Source organism: Mixophyes fleayi, chromosome 9 (genome assembly GCF_038048845.1).
Source record: "Mixophyes fleayi isolate aMixFle1 chromosome 9, aMixFle1.hap1, whole genome shotgun sequence".
NCBI lineage: Eukaryota > Metazoa > Chordata > Amphibia > Anura > Limnodynastidae > Mixophyes > Mixophyes fleayi.
Genome location: NC_134410.1, coordinates 80066643 through 80084166, shown reverse-complemented (window position 1 = coordinate 80084166; position 17524 = coordinate 80066643). Strand labels below are relative to the sequence as shown.

Here is a 17524-nt window from a genome sequence, read left to right as displayed (position 1 = left end):
TCAGTGCTGAAACAGAAACCAAATTAGCTAACACAATCATACTCGACTCAAGAGTTTCGGGCTTAGCACACTAACTAAATGGTCTCAATTTTTCTTGAGCTAAATGTGTCTGTAAATAAATAGAAAAAATAATAAATGAAACACTTTTTAACAGATTAACTGAGGTTCCATAGAGTGCGGTTCACTATATATTGCAGGCACACTGATGTTTTTGATATTGGATGGAAGGGAATTATTGGCAGCACTAACAACTACTAAAAGCATGACTGCTTTATCCAAGCATAAGCTTATGGTAACTATATTGCTATTGTTGCTCTATGATCCCTCTAGGGCTGATGAACAGATGAATGCAAAATGGGTGTAAATTATGTTAAAAACCATCAGTCATAAAAATGCCTGATGGTTTTAAATAATAATATTATGTTGAATTGTACACATCTTCAGATTCATGCAGCTATGTACCAGTAGCATATGCACCTGTTTTATGCCAGGCACACGTCACAGACACTAATGTCCAACTTGCATCCACGTTTTTATCCATTTGTTTTATGTGCAACAAACATATTCGCTATTAAGCATCAATAAAACATAAAAAATCTCTGTAATACAGCAGAAACAACTCCTCTTCTTGTGTAAAACATCAAAAATTTTTTGCTTGCACAGGCAAAAGCATAACATATGCCCGAGCATATATATCGAAAAGAAAGCGACAATCTACTTCAGCGGTGCAATTGCAATCAGACAATTACGAGTGATTTACTAGTGCCGGAGATCGCCATTATCATCATCATCATCATCATCTAATTCTATTTATACCTACCCCTGACCATCTGCAAATAATCCAGCTTTCTCAGGTTTCTTTTTCCCAGTTTGCATCCATTCACAATTGTACTTGACCTAAGTTAGACTGGGTTTCTCAGATAGATATATATATATATATATATATATATATATATATATATACTGCTATAAACCACTCCTACCAAAATGCTCTGGACACTGCAAAAACAATTATACTTCCAATCTCTCATCTATGCTCAGGCTTCTAACCCCAAACACCTTTTTAACACATTTAAATATCTTCTCAATCCCCCTCACCACAAACACTCTGACTACCATCAGTGCCCAGGATCTTGCTTCCTATTTCAAGGACAAAATTGATAAAATCAGACTTGAAATGTTATAATCTCCCTCGACTAGCAATCAGCTCAATTCCTTCCCAGCATCCTCTGACACACTCTCTTCATTTGATCCCACAAATGAAGAAGTTTCTACTCTCTTCTTATCTTCCTACTCTACCTCCTGTCCTCTTGATGCCATACCCTCACAAATTGATCCTTGTCTCGTGGTCATTCCACCTCTAACTAAAATCTGTAAACTATCTCTCTTTACTAGTATCTTTCCATCACTATTCAAACACGCAGTGATTACTAATATTCTAAGAAAAAAAAAATTCTGACCCAAATTCTTACTCAAATAACCGCCCCATCTCTCAGCTCCCATGCCCCTCCAAACTTCTCAAGGGAATTGCCTACACTCGCCTCACATATTTTCTTTCTGCAAACAACCTATTAAATCCTCTTCAATCAGGCTTTCGCTCTTAACACTCCACAGAGACTGTGATGTCCAAAGTTGTCAATGATCTGATCACAGCTAACACTAAAGGTGATTACTCTCTTCTAACTCTCCTGGATCGCTCTACTGCATTCAACATTGTTGACCACTCGCTCCTCATACAGAAGCTACAATATCTAGGTCTACAAGGCACTGCCCTATCCTGGTTCTTATCCTACCTATCTAATCGCTCTGTCAGAGTTAATTTCTCTGCTTCCTTTATCAGTTGAAGGACCACAAGGCTCAGTCCCAGGTCCTCTGCTATTCTCTATCTACACCACTTCTCTTGGAAAACTAATACCCTTCTTTGGATTTCAGTATAATCTCTATGCGAATGATGCCATTTCATATTGGATGTCCTTTCAACAACTCAAACTCAATCTTTCAAAAACAATATTCCCACCCAACAATAGAAGATTCCTGCCTAACATTTCTATTTCTATTGACAACATGACCATAAATCCCACCCCGCAAGCTCGCTGCCTAGTTGTAATGCTTGGCTCACAACTATCCTTTGCTCCCCACATCAACTCTATATATATATACACACATCATGCTGCATACTTCTAAGAAACATTTACAGAATACATACATATTTCACATAAGACATTGCATAAACTTTAATTTATGCACTCATCTCCGGCATAGACTATTGTAATTCCCTCCTTACTGGTCTTCCCAAAATCAGACTCAAGCCCCTACAATCTTTTTTGCATGCAGTGACTAGATTGATTTTCCTTGCAAATCATTTTTGTCTGCTGAGTCATTCTGTTTCTACATTGGTTGCCTGTTTATCAACTAATGCAATATAAAATTCTTCTACTAACATACAAGGCCATCAACAAAATTGCACTGACATACATCTCCTCACTTGTCTCAAAATATCTCCCAACTCGACACCTCCGTTCTGCATAAGATCTGCGTCTCTCTTACATTCTCATCACTTCCTCCCATTCTCGGTTACAGGACTTTTTTCGTGCTGCACCCACTTTGTGGAATTCCCTCCCTCGCACAATAAGACTTTTCTCTAGTCTTCAAACCTTCAAGCGTTCTCTGAAAACCCACCTCTTCAGGGAAGTTTATAATATTCCTTTGACACCGTCTTAATCTTCCTAGGTTACCCTATTACCACCCTCTACACAGCTAGCGCAAGACAAAACCCTCTGACCTACATAGTTGTGTGACAGAGCATACAGCCCACTAAATACTTTGTAACCTTTGCATTCTCCTTTGCATTCTAACTGGACAAATATTTAATATGATGTAGCACTTACCCCTGTGTATCAAACCATTGTCCCATAGATTGTAAGCTTGCAAGCAGGGCCCTCTTACTTCTCTGTATGTATGTATTAGCCAGTATTGTTCTATTACTGTTTGTTCCCAATTGTAAAGTGCCATGGAATCTGCTGGCGCTATATAAATGTGATGATGCATATATATATGTATATATATATATATATATATATATATATATATATATATATATATATATATTGTGGCAAGAGCCCGCTACTGCTGAAGCACACGCAAACAACTTCTTCCTTTTCATGTAGTTTTATTGTTAGGATGGTAAATATTTTGACACCGTACAGATTTCACAGCAATTCTTGGAGACCCTAAACGCTAGCTAGACATTGCTCAGCTCTCTCAAGACCAGCCAGCTTCCCCAGCGTTGGTCTCAGTGCACAAATGACACAAACAAGCTTTTATGCATGATACTCCTCCCCCAGCCCTAGCTTGATGGGCAGGTGACACACCCACCGTCTCTTTAAGAGAAAATGCCCATCATTGCCTCTGTTTGCACTAACAGACACACCCTGTCTGTTTGCTGAGAGGAAATCATGTAAGTTAACAAAACTTTAAACTACACATAAGTTTTTACCTGGTTTAATCTCAACCTAGGTGCATAACTGCGCCAATGTTTTATTCTGCTTGTATGTTTTCTCTGCATCTTGTCAGATAAATGCCTCGCTTTGTTACATATCCCTCCCGCTTGCGTCTCCAAGTAGGGGGACGCGGACTTCGCGAGGAGCGCATATTTTCGTGACAATGCATCTGCATTCTTGTGCAGAATCCCATGTCTATGTTCTACTGAGAACTTGAAAGGTTGCAGTGCCAAGAACCAGCGGGTTACCTTGGCATTTACCTCCCGGTTGTTCTGCATCCATCTCAATGGTGCATGGTCTGTTTTTAAGGTGAACTCTCTGCTTAGGAGATAATAGCATAGATCTTCTGTAGCCCATTTTATGGCGAGACATTCTTTCTCCACAGTGGCATATTTTGTTACCTTGGAAGCAACTTACGACTTAGGTACAGGACAGGATTTTCTACTACTTTCTTCTCCTGTGACAAGACTGCACCTAAGCCAACACCAGAATCATCAGTTTGGAGGAAGAACCTCCGGGTAAAATCCGGTGCTTGTAGAACTGGAGAGGAACAAAGAGCTAACCGAAGATCAGACCAGGCGTTTTCTGCAGAATCAGACCAGGTTAATCTATCTGGACAACTTTTTTTTAACATGTCCATAAGTGGAGCTCTAGTGGCGAAGTGGCATACAAACCGCCTGTAGTAACCTAGGAAGCCTAAAAAGGTTCTTAACTGCGACTTTGTTTCTGGTCTTTCCCAATTTTTGACTGCCTCCACTTCGTCTAGCTGGGGTTTTTATACGCCCTCGACCAACAACGTACCCCAAATATTTGGCTTCTTTCATGGCTATGGCACATTTCTCTGGGTTAGCTGTTAACCCTGCTGACCTTAATGAAGCTAAGACCGCCTCAACTTTGGCTAAATGTGATCCCCAGTCTGGGGTATAAATCACTATATCGTCCAGGTAAGTGGCTGCATAAGCTGTGTGAGGTCGTAGCAATTTGGAAGGTGGCAGGTGCCCCATGCAACCCAAAGTGTATGACTTTATATTGATAGAGACCATCAGGGGTGGAAAATGTAGTCTTTGGCTTGGCCGTGAAAGTCAGGGGAACTTGCCAAGAGCCCTTTGTTAGATCAAGGGATGTCAAATAATTGCTACCAGCAAGATTTTCCACCAGTTCATCCACACGTGGCATCGGCTAGGCATCAAACTGCGACATACTGTTTAGGCGCCTAAAGTCATTGCAGAACCTAATTGTCCCATTGGATTTTGGGACAAGCACAATGGGACTATTCCACTCACTAGTGGACTCTTCAATCACATCTAACTGGAGCATCTTCTCGATCTCCTTTCTCACGTCCACCCATCTGGCTTCTGGAATACGATAAGGCTTCTGCTTTACAATGACTCCTGGCGCAGTGACAATGTCGTGTTCAATTAAGGTAGTGTGCCCAGGAATGGAAGAGAAGACATCCCTGTTCTGGCGAATCATTTTTTCAGTCTGTTGTCTCTGCTGAATGGACAAAGCTGGCTCTATGGGCACTTCAGACTTTTCAATGGCAGTACTCACTACCTGAGGAGAGGTTTCCTCATCATGCCAAGGTTTAAGGAGGTTCACATGATATATTTGCTCCTCCCTTCTCCTACCTAACTGGCGGACTCTGTAATTGACAGGACCGACAGCCTCTACAACTTCATATGGACCCTGCCAATGGGCGAAAAGTTTACTTTCCTGGGTGGGAACCAGGACTATTACCTTGTCCCCAGGCCTGAAAGATCGAACAACAGCACTTTTATCATTACTTTTTCTCTGTCGTTCCTGAGCCTCTTTTACATGTTGCCGCACAATAGGCCCTATCTTTCCTAGCCTCTCATACATTTGGGACACAAATTGTACCAGATTTGGCTCCCTGGGACCTTGCTGCTCCCACCCTTCTTTTAACACATCCAAGATACCCCTGGGCTGTCTCCCAAACAATAACTCAAAGGGACTAAACCCTGTTGAAGCTTGAGGTACCTCACAGATGGCAAACATCAAATAGGGAATAAGAGTGTCCCAATCTTTTTCTCTTGAGCCACTGCTTTCCTGAGCATGTGCTTTAATGTGCGGTTAAAGTATTCCACCAAGCCACTTAACTTCTTTTAACCATACTTGCCAACTCCCGGAAACAAAGTTTCCGGGGAGGGGGCGTGACTGGAGAGCGGGAGGGGGCCCCGTCCCCCGCGAACCGTAATTTGCATGGGGGGGCGGGCCAAAATGACATGATTGGTCTTGCCCCGCCCCCTCCCGCCCTCCAAAATGGCGTGATTCACCGAGAATCGCGTAAAATGACGCGATTCTCTGTGATATTCAGGATCCGGGAGAAATGCCAGCTCGCCCGGGAGCCTGGGAGACTGACCCGAATTTCGGGAGTCTCTCGGACTTTCCGGGAGAGTTGGCAAGTATGCTTTTAACGGTGGCCCAGCCTTCTAATATATAAGCACATGGCATTCAAGTCTACTATACTTTAGATGACAGTATAATAAAAGCCACTCATGCTCAATATGCTGAAGTTACACGTGTTAAAAAGTTATTCACAGCCAGACACATTTAAAAATGTTTATGGTAAAGTACTGCTTACCTTTCTTAATGCAACAGTAATTTACTACATAACTTATTTATGCTAAATACATACATGTTATACAGAATTGCTGGCTGTAGAGATAATAATCTGTACTTGTTCCCTGGATTGATTTTCTGTTCAGTTCCATGTGATATTCAGCAGCTCTGATTTAAAGAACAATGAATCCCTTTGTCCTTTCTTCTCCTCTCCCATTCTCAAGGGCCAAATCTTGTTTTGAATAACTGGGTCAAACATTAGATGTCATTGTTGCTGACCTATGCACGTTCTGTTCTGGAAAAATGAAAATAACACCATCAGTACATTTGTGTCATGGGTCTAAGGGCTAAATTCATGTAATTATAAAAAAAAAAAAAAGAGTGATCTGTTAACATGAAAAGTAGCGCAATATTCTATAAGTGCTGTTAACTAGTGTAATTAAATGATGATGGCGTGCAGAACGATGTAGCACAAGACAGTACTTGTCTTTCATGAACTGATGCTCACAAAAGCAAACAGAACCTTAATCTGTCTCTGCTTTTGTGTGCCTAAAATGTCAGTAGGTCTATTAGTGTGTAAGGACATATAGAGGAGGTCTGGCAGTGTTCTCTATGATGAGGGTACATGGACACAAACATATACAGAATTATTTAATGTATTTTAAAAGTCTATTTAAGGGCTAACTCCAATTCAGCGAATAAATTAAAGCAACTTTTACATAAAATCCATCCCTCCCAGCAGTCCAGCTTGGAATGATGGTACAAATTAGGCCATGCTGCCAATTCATCCAAACCACACCCAAATCCAAAATACATACCCATTTCTTTCAAGGTTAAGCCCAATTATACAAAGCCAGTGAACAGAAACTGTGGGGAGGCCAGGGGCAAACGCAGGATTTGTAGAGGGGGGTTTCCAAACCACGCCGCCAGTGGGCGTGACCAGCATGCATTGGGGGTGTGGCTATAATTTTAGACAGTGCTTGGCTGCTCTCCAACTCTTCCTATCCCCATAATATACGTGGGCAATGCTGCCTGCACTACTGTTAGGTGCACGCAGCTCTCCCTTTTCAAGCAGAGCCGTGTGAAGTGGGGGCAGGGTCCAGTCAACTCAATTATACAGTGCCCCAGGCTTGGAGGGGGGTTTCCAGGCACTAGGAACCCCCCTTCGGTTTGCCTATGGTGCATAGAAATGACCACTTCATATTAAGCTCAACACTACTTTCAATGTTTGGTTTTGACTATCTCTAGTCAAAGGTTTAATATAGCAATTTTTCTCATATAATTATAATTCTGCAATCATAGCTATAGTGCTTTTGACCAAATGAAAACAGTCTCATAAAATGCTCATTCAGAAACGGGAGGGATGCGCTTCCTTTAAGAGGGGGTATAAAATACTCCTTTGGGAATAGCGGATTCCCTATGCCACTGCAATATTCTATCAAATGTACAAGGAAAGTTTTTGCCGCAAAGGACTTTACTCTAGTGTTAATATGTTATAGGTGCTCCTGAGTGGCAGATGGAAGATGGGGGTATTTCTGAACTGATTTATTTGTACAGTTGTTCTAAACTTTGTGCGCACAATTCTGATTACCTCCTGACAACAACACGGAAATAAGGAGCATCCTGTAAAAATTAATATTTTTTTTCTATCAATGGTAAAAAATCAGGACATGTTCAATACATTTCAAATAGAAACATCTCGCATATGAATCATATCATTAAACGTAAATCTAGCAAGTAACAATAAGAGCGGTGTATTTTTTTAAACTTTCTACAGAGCAAATAAGAGATTGATTGGGTCAAGCGAACTGTCAGAAACAATCCACTACGCTTTAAACCCCTTTTGTTTAATTAATTCACAGGTTCAGTCCTATTTCAATAAGAGGTTATTCTAAAGTTCACCATCATTTTAGGTTGCTGTATTTTCATCAATGTTTAAATAGACAGCGTCTTAGTCTTATTAAAATTGAAATGCTTTTATTATGCTGTCCTTGTCTTTATGAACTTTTATCATACATTGTACTTGTAAGTAAAAAGAATATTCTTAACCAAGATGTCTTTTCGAGCATGGTTGCTGCATTGTCTATCTGCAGTTAGTGCTCTCTGATGGAGTGTTGTGCTTCCTCTCCCGTAGGGGCCTACTTATTAATGGCCACATATGCCCCCACGTTAAATATCATCCCTTATCACACTGATAAAGGATGATATTTTACAGCCATTTGTTAAAAGCGGTGGCTGTCATTATTCTGACACTGTAAATGTCGGCACTTAACCAACACTTGCATTGTGTAAACAGGTGGACAATGTCGTCAGTGTGATTGGCAACATTGACAATGTCGCCAATCACAATGCCGACATTAAGAGACCAATGCCGGCGAGTTCAGGGTAAAGTTGCAGGACCCAGCGGCATTAGTCTTCGAATGTCAGCATCACACTGGCGACATTGTCCCCCTGTCTATACAAGGCAGGTTAAGTGCCGACATTTACAGTGTCGGAACTATGTACCCTACCGATTAAAAAAACATCCCGCGACAGGGCTTCCGATAGGAGGCTGTCCCAGCGATGACTTTCCTTACTCTTCAACTCTGGGTTCTGATACTGAAAATGTGTAATTTATTTAAAATAGTTGGTTACCAATAGAGTGTATAGCATGCTTTACAAGAAAAGATTCATGGAGCCCACTTGGGATCCAAACTAATAGGTTGCATATGCTTGAGATAGATATGCATATTTAGTACTTTGAGTGTGGTATGGTCATCTGTATTTCTGAAATCCAATCCGGGATCCGTGGGTCTAGCTGGAGAAGGACTGAAACAGAGCCTAGAGGCCTTGATGATCTCTCTGCTCATCTAGGGTGCTCAGAGTAGCACAAGCAGTATAGGAGTCTAAGGACCGGAGTCTGGGCCTGAGTACTGGATTACTGGATTGGAATCCAGTGTAATAACTGACTGGAACTGTTCATGGGAACTCAATCCCGGCTACAGTAGCCAGGGACATGGGACTGGAATCGATTAATAAGAACTCAGATAGGAAACACACGGAAACTCAGAACAGAATGAGTTGGAACTGGAGACAGGGACTAGGAACTCAGAACTGTGACACCGAACCGGCTACAGTTCCTGACTCCTCTCGTGTTTATCTAGTTGTGCCTCTCTACTAGACAGCAAGGTATGTCTGGCTTCCTACTTCTTACAGTTAAGCTGTTTAATATCCAGCTAGACGAGGCCTTTCACAGTGTTCCCAGAGTCATTCACCCTACTACTATCTCTCTACCACGCCAGTGGGCTAACCTAGGGGCCATGACCTGCAGGCCTCCGGCAGCTAAAACCATCGCGCCTTGCGGCGGTTCTTGGAGAAGACCGGGGGGTCCATTAGACTCCGCGCCATGGGAAGGCCAGTGCCAATACCGTTTCGTAGTTGTCTCCAGTAAGACATAACAGTTCTCTAGCATATGCTCCAGTTCTGGTCATGCGCAGTCTGATTATACCCAAAATATGGCATGTATCGACATTTACGCTCCTTACTGAATCAGACCCATGAGTTTAGGAAGTGTTGGGACATCCATGTGGAGACAGCAGATAGACAGTTGAATACACAAGATAGTACAGAAAGGGAAAGGTGATACTGGAGGCTGAATAAGTAAATTAGTTCCCAAAGTGAAGAGGTGTACAGTGAGAAAAACAGAGGACCGAGAACATAGTCTTGTGGGACACCAACAGTGGAGGTGGAGGAGAGGATGTACCAGAAGTAGACACAAATGGAATGGTTTGATAAGTAGGTACTGAACCAGAAAATAAATATATCATGAAAGTCAATGGAGTGAAGGATATGCAAGAACAGAAGGTGATCGATAGTGTTGAACACAACAGAGAGGTCCAGGAGGAAGAGTATGAAGAAGCGAGACTTTGTTGATCATTGATCACTTTTATGAGTGCAGGGAAGTTGACAATGTTAATCCCTCTCTTGGTGCTCAGACTCTAGATCCCTAATAACCTACCAGGGTAGGGGACAAGACCAAATAATCTATAATCCTAGAAACCAAAGGCCATGGATAGTACCCTGAGCAAATCTAAAAAGACAAAGCTCCTAGTCTGCTATGGCCAGAATACAGCTATCTAAAATCCAGGGATTAATGTCTCATCCACTGCCACGCAATGCAAGTATCTCTAAGCCATAGGGTACTCCTGCATTTGGCAGTTCCTTGGCCCTATGATTTCAACTGATGATTCATTTCTAGGCTCTTGCTTTCCAAAAAGCAGTACCCAAATCTAGGCACAAACCAGCAAATCATAAGTTGTGACTTCCAGTCTAGGCACAATAGTAGATTGAGGACCCTCTAAAGAGTTTTTTTTAACCACCTTGTTTTTTCCACTCTCCCCCCTGCTGGAGAGGCAGGTTAATGGCCCAAAACAAGGCTCTGTCAATATCCTAAGGTGTAGTGAAGGATTGGATTGGGCCAGGCATTGTTTGCCATGGAGAAGGCTGGACTGTCTGGGTTTGGGCACTGTCAATTGTGGAAAGATTAGAGAAGAAAAGAATAGATTGTTGGCTAGTGTGGTAAGGGCCCTGTGCTTAGTCATCTATAAAGGGTAAGAACTCAATGCTTCTCCTATAGAGATTTAGCATAGGGGAACTATGTGCATGGATTTTTGACCACAAAAAAACATTTCTGGGATGCCTGTGGACAGATTGGGGCTTTTCCTTGCTGAGCGTGGGATAGACACATGAATATTACATAAGTCGCTACATTTGCAGAATGTACATAAATACTTGTGTATCAACAGTTTAAAATGATATTTTATTTTGCAGCCGAGATTATTAAATAAAATCCAAGGGTTGTAGAAGATGTATTTAAGGAATCATTCCCTTTTCAACATTGAGAACACAGAATTACAGAATTGACGTCCCTGCAAAAGAAGTTGGATTGTTTTCAGGAAGTGCTGATAATCAGTTCTCTCCAGCTTTCCAAGTGCACTTTTACAGGAAAATGCATGTCAACTAGAGATTCTCACTGACCCACGTGAACTGGTTTTGGTTTTGGTATTGGATCTGTGTTTTTTAGAAAAACTCCTAAAATATGGTAAAATCACAGAATTTTTTTGTTCCTACATTATTATTAATATCAATAACAATAATTTCAAGTAATTTGCAGTCAATTTTCACCACCTCACAGGTCAGAATATTATTTTCATAAACTTTTGGACAAATACTGCAGTGACCTGGCTTGATGCTAAGCGACAGAGCAATGACTCAAACACACGGCAGTTCCAAGCACATCTAGGACACATTGGCACACAGCAGTGGCAGAAAAGAAAAGTGGTGCAAGATGGAATTGTCCTTGGGCATTCCCACCCACCCTCATGTTGGATCTTAAAAAGTACATGCACACTTTAACAAGCTATCACTTCAGCCACAAAATAGCCACTCCTTGTGGCTGAAGTGCTTGGTTTGTTTGGGCCCCCACAAAACAAGGTAACAATGGGCTTAAGGCACCTACGGTAACAGTGCTCTTAATGAACTGTACTGTGGAAAGATGTTGTTGGCATCATCCTCAGCCTCATCTTCACCCTCATCAATGTGTACATCATCCTCACACATTATTAATTCATCACTGCTGGAATCCACCATTACAAAAGTCTCAGTATTTTGATGTAATTGGCGGGAAAGGCCTTCCTCGAGAAGGCCTTTTCATTTTTATGAACTTCATCTTTTCCACATTTTGAGGAAGTAGCCTCCTAAGCCGATCGCTGACAACTTCCCGGCTGTGCTGAAAACTGTTTCCGAGTACACACTGGAGGATGGGCAGCTTAGGCAGTGCAAAGCGAGTTGGTACATGGGTCTCCAAATTCCCTTTTTTTTCTCCCAGTATGTAAAGGGACTGTCTGATGTGTCTATTTCTATGCTGTCGTGAAATTAATCCTCCACCATCCTTTGGATGCTGATAGTAGGATCAGGTGGAGTTACGGCAGAGGTGTCACGTTTTTTGGTCAATTCTTTTAGACCAGACCAGATGTCAAAATTTGATGCTGAATCATCTGCATCATCCTTGGGTTTCTTGGGAAAACTACGTTTTTTCCTAGCAGCAGTTGAGTGAGAAACTGAAGGAGGAAATGCCGTCCTGTCACGTAACACTTGAGCTGTCATATTGTTTACCAGGACCTCCTTGCATCTCTTCAGATCTGGGTCAGTTGGAAACAAAGACATAGCTCTTAAACCGAGGATCAAGCACAGTCGCCAAAATGTAGTGATCCGATTTCAAGATTTTGATAACTCTTGGATCCTGGAGAAGCGAATAAAGTACTTGATCTACAATTCCGACATACTTATTCTATGTCACACGCCGGTCCCATAGCTAGGTACTGGTGTTGTGACTTGCCCTTTAAGACCTATGTTGGTGCTTGCTTTTGCTTCAGAGTCTCTACCTGTCCATAGGTGTTTCTCGTTATATTGATTGGGACCTCCTTCTGAAGCCTATTGGTCCTACTGGACTATTTCAAGTTCCCGTAATCATGGACTCATTGTCTGATCTTCATGTTACTCACACTGGATCAGCCAAGTCTACATACTATTCTCATCGGACTTTTAGCTGTGTCACTGGTTCACCTTCATCTGCTGTGTGTTTCGTGTGGGATCCAAGTGTTCTATTACCATCTAGCGTTGAACTGTTATATTGTCTATTTCGCATGCTGTTGCCATTGGTTACCAACTGAAGTGCATCTGTGATTACGATTGTATTTTATTATAACTGCTGTTGTATCTTCTATTAATATATCAAGTTGCAACACACTACCATCGTTTGTGCTATTGTTCCTTGTGATGCTCTCAAGTTAAGAACTTCAATTCCACTGTGTCCTGTCTCCACCACCCTCTGCTATCACCATCTAAGTAGAGGCTGGAGATCCATAATTATCCTTAGCCGTGACATTCTAGTTAAGGGAATCACTTGACTCAAGCTAGCAGTGTCTGAACTCACTTCACAGGTGACTACTTCGAATGGTTTCAGCACCTTGCACAACACGGAAAGTATTCTCCACTGCGATTGACTACAATAAACCCCCCCTCCTTTCCCAATGTCATGGCTTGTGCAGTAAGCATGGATGGCTTTTTGCTGTTCCTCCATTCACAGAAGCATATACAGGTGGAATTCCACGTTGTCACCACCTCTTGCTTCAGTTGGTGGCAGGGCAAATTAAATTGCTCTTGTAGCTGCTGCAATCTCCTACATGCGGTTGCTGAATGCCGGAAATGTCCAGATATTTTACGGGGCACAGGCAGCATCTCCTGCATGTCCCTGTCATTTTTTAAAAATCTCTGCACCACCAAGTTTATTGTGTGAGCAAAACAGGGAATGTGATGTAATTCACCCATCTGTAATTCTCTCACAATATTGGTGAATTTAACATAAATGACATATCCTGAGGAGAGTCCAAGAGGGATAAGTCATGTGTCAATGACATCCCTTAGTTTTTGTAACAGATTGTCAGCTGTATGCCTCTTAGTGAAGCCGGTGATACACAGAGTAGCCTGCCTCTGAAAAATGTGACGTAATTGGGTACATGCTGCTGTTATTCTTGCTAGTGAAGGCGAATCACCAACCCAGTGGACTGTCACAGTCATATAATCTTTAGTTTGCCCAGATCCGCTTGCCCACATATCTGGGGTTAAGTGTATAGTGGGTAGAATGGCATTTTGTAGTCTAATAATTACATTTTTACAAACCTTCTGGTAGAGGTGAGGAATAGCTTTTTTACTGAAATGGTGTCATGATGGAGTTTGGTAATGGGGACACAAGACCTCAAGTAACTGTCTAAAACCAGCTGCATTAATAGTGGATATTGGACGCAGATCTAATACTAGCATAGTCGCCATGGCGTCTGTGATCTGCTTTGCGACTGGGTGACAGCTTTCATACTTGCTTCCTCTTGCAAAGGATTGTTTAACATTCAATTGTTGCAAACTGCTAGTAGTCTTCTTCTTGGTCTGCTACTGGGATGAAGATCACCCCCAGCAGCAGCAACAGTGGGACTAAGCTCCATAATTTTTCTGAGGAATCCAGGATAGTGGAGGAGTCATCTAGCCTTAGCAACTTGGATGCAGGACTAACTCCAATCGCTACTGAGGATATTGATGAGGATGGTGTTGTGGGTGTAGACTGCAGCTGTCGGGATGTAGGTGAGAGAAGGGTCCTGGCTGATGATGGACTGCTTGTTGTTACTTTTTTAACATAAGTTTCTGATTTTTACAACAGCTTGCTGTGAACTTGCTTCAAATGGCGTAACATGAATGAGGTTCCTAGATGGTTAAGGTCCCTACCTCGACTGACTGTGGCTTTACATACGCTACAAATGGCTAGACAACTGTTGTCAGGATTTGGGTAAAAATAATTCCACACATACGAAGTGGATTTTTTGGTCTTATGTCCAGGCAAGACAATGGCCTTCTTCTTATCACGTGCCAGAACTGCTTCCACCGGTGCAGGACTTACACAAACAACATCATCCTCATCAACATTCTCATTAGCACCCTCGTCGGCTGCACAAATATCCCCCTCATCCTGTTGCAATTTGAAAGTGGCATCCTCAATTGGTGAATCACCGGCTACACTCGAGCAGTTCAGGCACATATCTGCAGAAATGCTGAAGGAGGCTTTCTTTATAGGTACACTATTAGAATGGTCACGATTACACATAGCACTTGTGGATAGACTCTCCTCAGGGAGTTGTCTCATTTCTGAATCTGAACATACATTTTCCTCTAATGCCTTACTGTTTTCTTCCAGCTCGGCTTTTACACGTAAAAGTATTTGGACACCACATTTGGAGTCTGAATGACAAGGTCTTGCTTGGTCATGACTGACCTTACAAGAAGATGCCTCAGTGACAGTTGCAAAACTCGCACTCATAGAGAAAGGCGAAGGCCTCATTCTTTCTTTGCCACTGCGTGTGTAGAATGGCATGTTGACAATTCTATTTCTTTCTGCAAATAACTTTGCCTGGATTACAGGTCTTTTTTTATTGACCAAGGTAAAAGGTGTTTTTTTACATTTTTGTTTCCCTGACTTAAAAACACTATGCACTTTTACATAGGCTTTACCAGATGACATAGAGGGATTACTATCATCATGACTGGTGCCAGCAGCTGCTTGGTGCTCCTGGTCTTCTGTGTACTGCTGTGAATCCATTTTGATAACACCATACACTTTGACTGCAAATTATTTATTTATTTATTTATTTTGATGAATACGTTTTGGTATTACACAAGCAATAACTTTTATTTTTTACAATTGTCTGTTATAGTTGTGTATTTTACTATAATAGAGCATACTTGCCAACTCTCCCAGAAAGTCCGGGAGACTCCCGAAATTCGGGTCAGTTTCCCGGGTTCCCGCGGGAGCTGGCATTTCTCCCGGATCCAAGATTTCACCGAGAATCACGTCATTTAATGCGATTCTCGGTGAATCACGCCATTTTGGAGGGCGGGAGGGGGCGGGGAGAGGCCAATCGCATCATTTCCTAAGAATCCACAACATCTGGACATCGATCTTTGGGAACCGCCAAACCGGAATGCCATCCTGGGAGTCACAGCAGGAGTTCCACAAAAGCATCCACCTGTGGGGAAACATGGACAGTCCAAACTAGCATTGGTTGGTGAGGATACAGACTGGTCCGCAATACCAATTTTGTTTCCTATGTAGGACTTTGCTCGAGACCAACTTAATGATGCCACTTTGGAACATGCCTTTAAAAGTGTGACTGAGGTAAATGGGGTAGCGAAAGCCGCACAGCCTGCAGAAGGTATAACATATTTTATTGTTAAAAATAATTTCTTGTATAGAGTTGCTACTGTACAGGGGGAAAAAGTAGAACAAATAATGGTTCCTCAGGTCCATGTACCCCTAGTGTTAAAAGCCGTACATACACATTTCTGTGGGGGACACCTAGGGGAGGATAAAACACGGGAACGAGTTCTGCTTAGGTTTTACTGGCCCGGTGTACACATGGCAGTGAAAAAGTATTGCCGGTCCTGTCCCATTTGTCAGAGAATCTGTCCCAAACCCATGTACAGGGCACCTCTCATTCCAATACCAATAGCACAAGTTCCCTTTGAACTGATAGCTATGGACCTTGTGGGGCCACTGGAAAAATCAGCATGTGGGCACCAATATATACTAGTGGTGCTTGACTATGCAACCAGGTATCCAGAGGCAATTCCCCTGCGAAACATAAAGTCCAGCACCATAGCTAAAGAACTGGTATTGATGTTTACACGCTTGGGAATACCCAAAGAAATTCTCACACACCAGGGTACACCATTCATGTCTAAACTGATGAAGGACATGTGCCAGTTGCTAGGGGTTACGGTGCTTCACACCTCTGTATACCATCCACAAACAGATGGCTTGGTGGAACGCTTTAACCGCACATTAAAGCACTTGCTCAGGAAAGCAGTGGCTCAAGAGAAAAAAGATTGGGACACTCTTATTCCCTATTTGATGTGTGCCATCCGTGAGGTACCTCAAGCTTCAACAGGGTTTAGTCCCTTTGAGTTATTGTTTGGGAGACAGCCCAGGGGTATCTTAGATATGTTAAAAGAAGGCTGGGAGCAGCAAGGTCCCAGGGAGCCAAATCTGGTACAATTTGTGTCCCAAATTTATGAGAGGCTAGGAAAGATAGGGCCCATTGTGCAGCAACATGTAAAAGAGGCTCAGGGACGACAGAAGAAAAGTTATGACAAAAGTGCTGTTGTTCGATCTTTCAAGCCTGGGGACAAGGTCCTAGTCCTGGTTCCTACCCAGGAAAGCAAATTTTTCGCCCATTGGCAGGGTCCATATGAAGTTCTAGAGGCTGTCGGTCCTGTCAATTACAGAGTCCGCCAGTTAGGTAGGAGAAGGGAGGAGCAAATATATCCTCCTTAAACCCTGGCATGATGAGGAAACCTCTCCTCAGGTAGTGAGTACTGCCATTGAAATGTCTGAAGTGCCCATAGAGCCAGCCTTGTCCATTCAGCAGAGACAACAGACTGAAGAAATGATTCGCCAGAACAGGGATGTCTTCTCTTCCATTCCTGGGCGCACTACCTTAATCGAACACGACATTGTTACTGCGCCAGGAGTCATTGTAAAGCAGAAGCCTTATCGTATTCCAGAAGCCAGACGGGTGGACGTGAGAAAGGAGGTCGAGAAGATGCTCCAGTTAGATGTAATTGAAGAGTCCACTAGTGAATGGAATAGTCCCATTGTGCTTGTCCCGAAACCCAATGGGACAATTAGGTTCTGCAATGACTTTAGGCGCCTAAACAGTATTTCGCAGTTTGATGCCTATCCGATGCCACGTGTGGATGAACTAGTGGAAAATCTTGCTGGTAGTAATTATTTAACGACCCTTGATCTAACAAAGGGTTATTGGCAAGTTCCCCTGACTTCCACGGCCAAGCCAAAGACTGCA

The 17524-nt window shown here is 42.5% G+C and overlaps 2 long non-coding RNA genes across 2 annotated transcripts in view; one reads left to right on the top strand and one right to left on the bottom strand.

The window, feature by feature from the left end:
* The window catches only part of LOC142100770 (uncharacterized), a 135106-nt gene that overhangs the window by 45048 nt on the left and 72534 nt on the right, over window positions 1–17524 (top strand). The window lies entirely within an intron of this gene.
* Window positions 3170–17524, bottom strand: part of LOC142100769 (uncharacterized) — a 40663-nt gene continuing 26308 nt past the window's right edge. The window contains exon 4 of the long non-coding RNA XR_012678900.1: window positions 3170–6375. This is a non-coding gene — a long non-coding RNA (uncharacterized LOC142100769). The remainder of the gene's footprint in view (window positions 6376–17524) is intronic.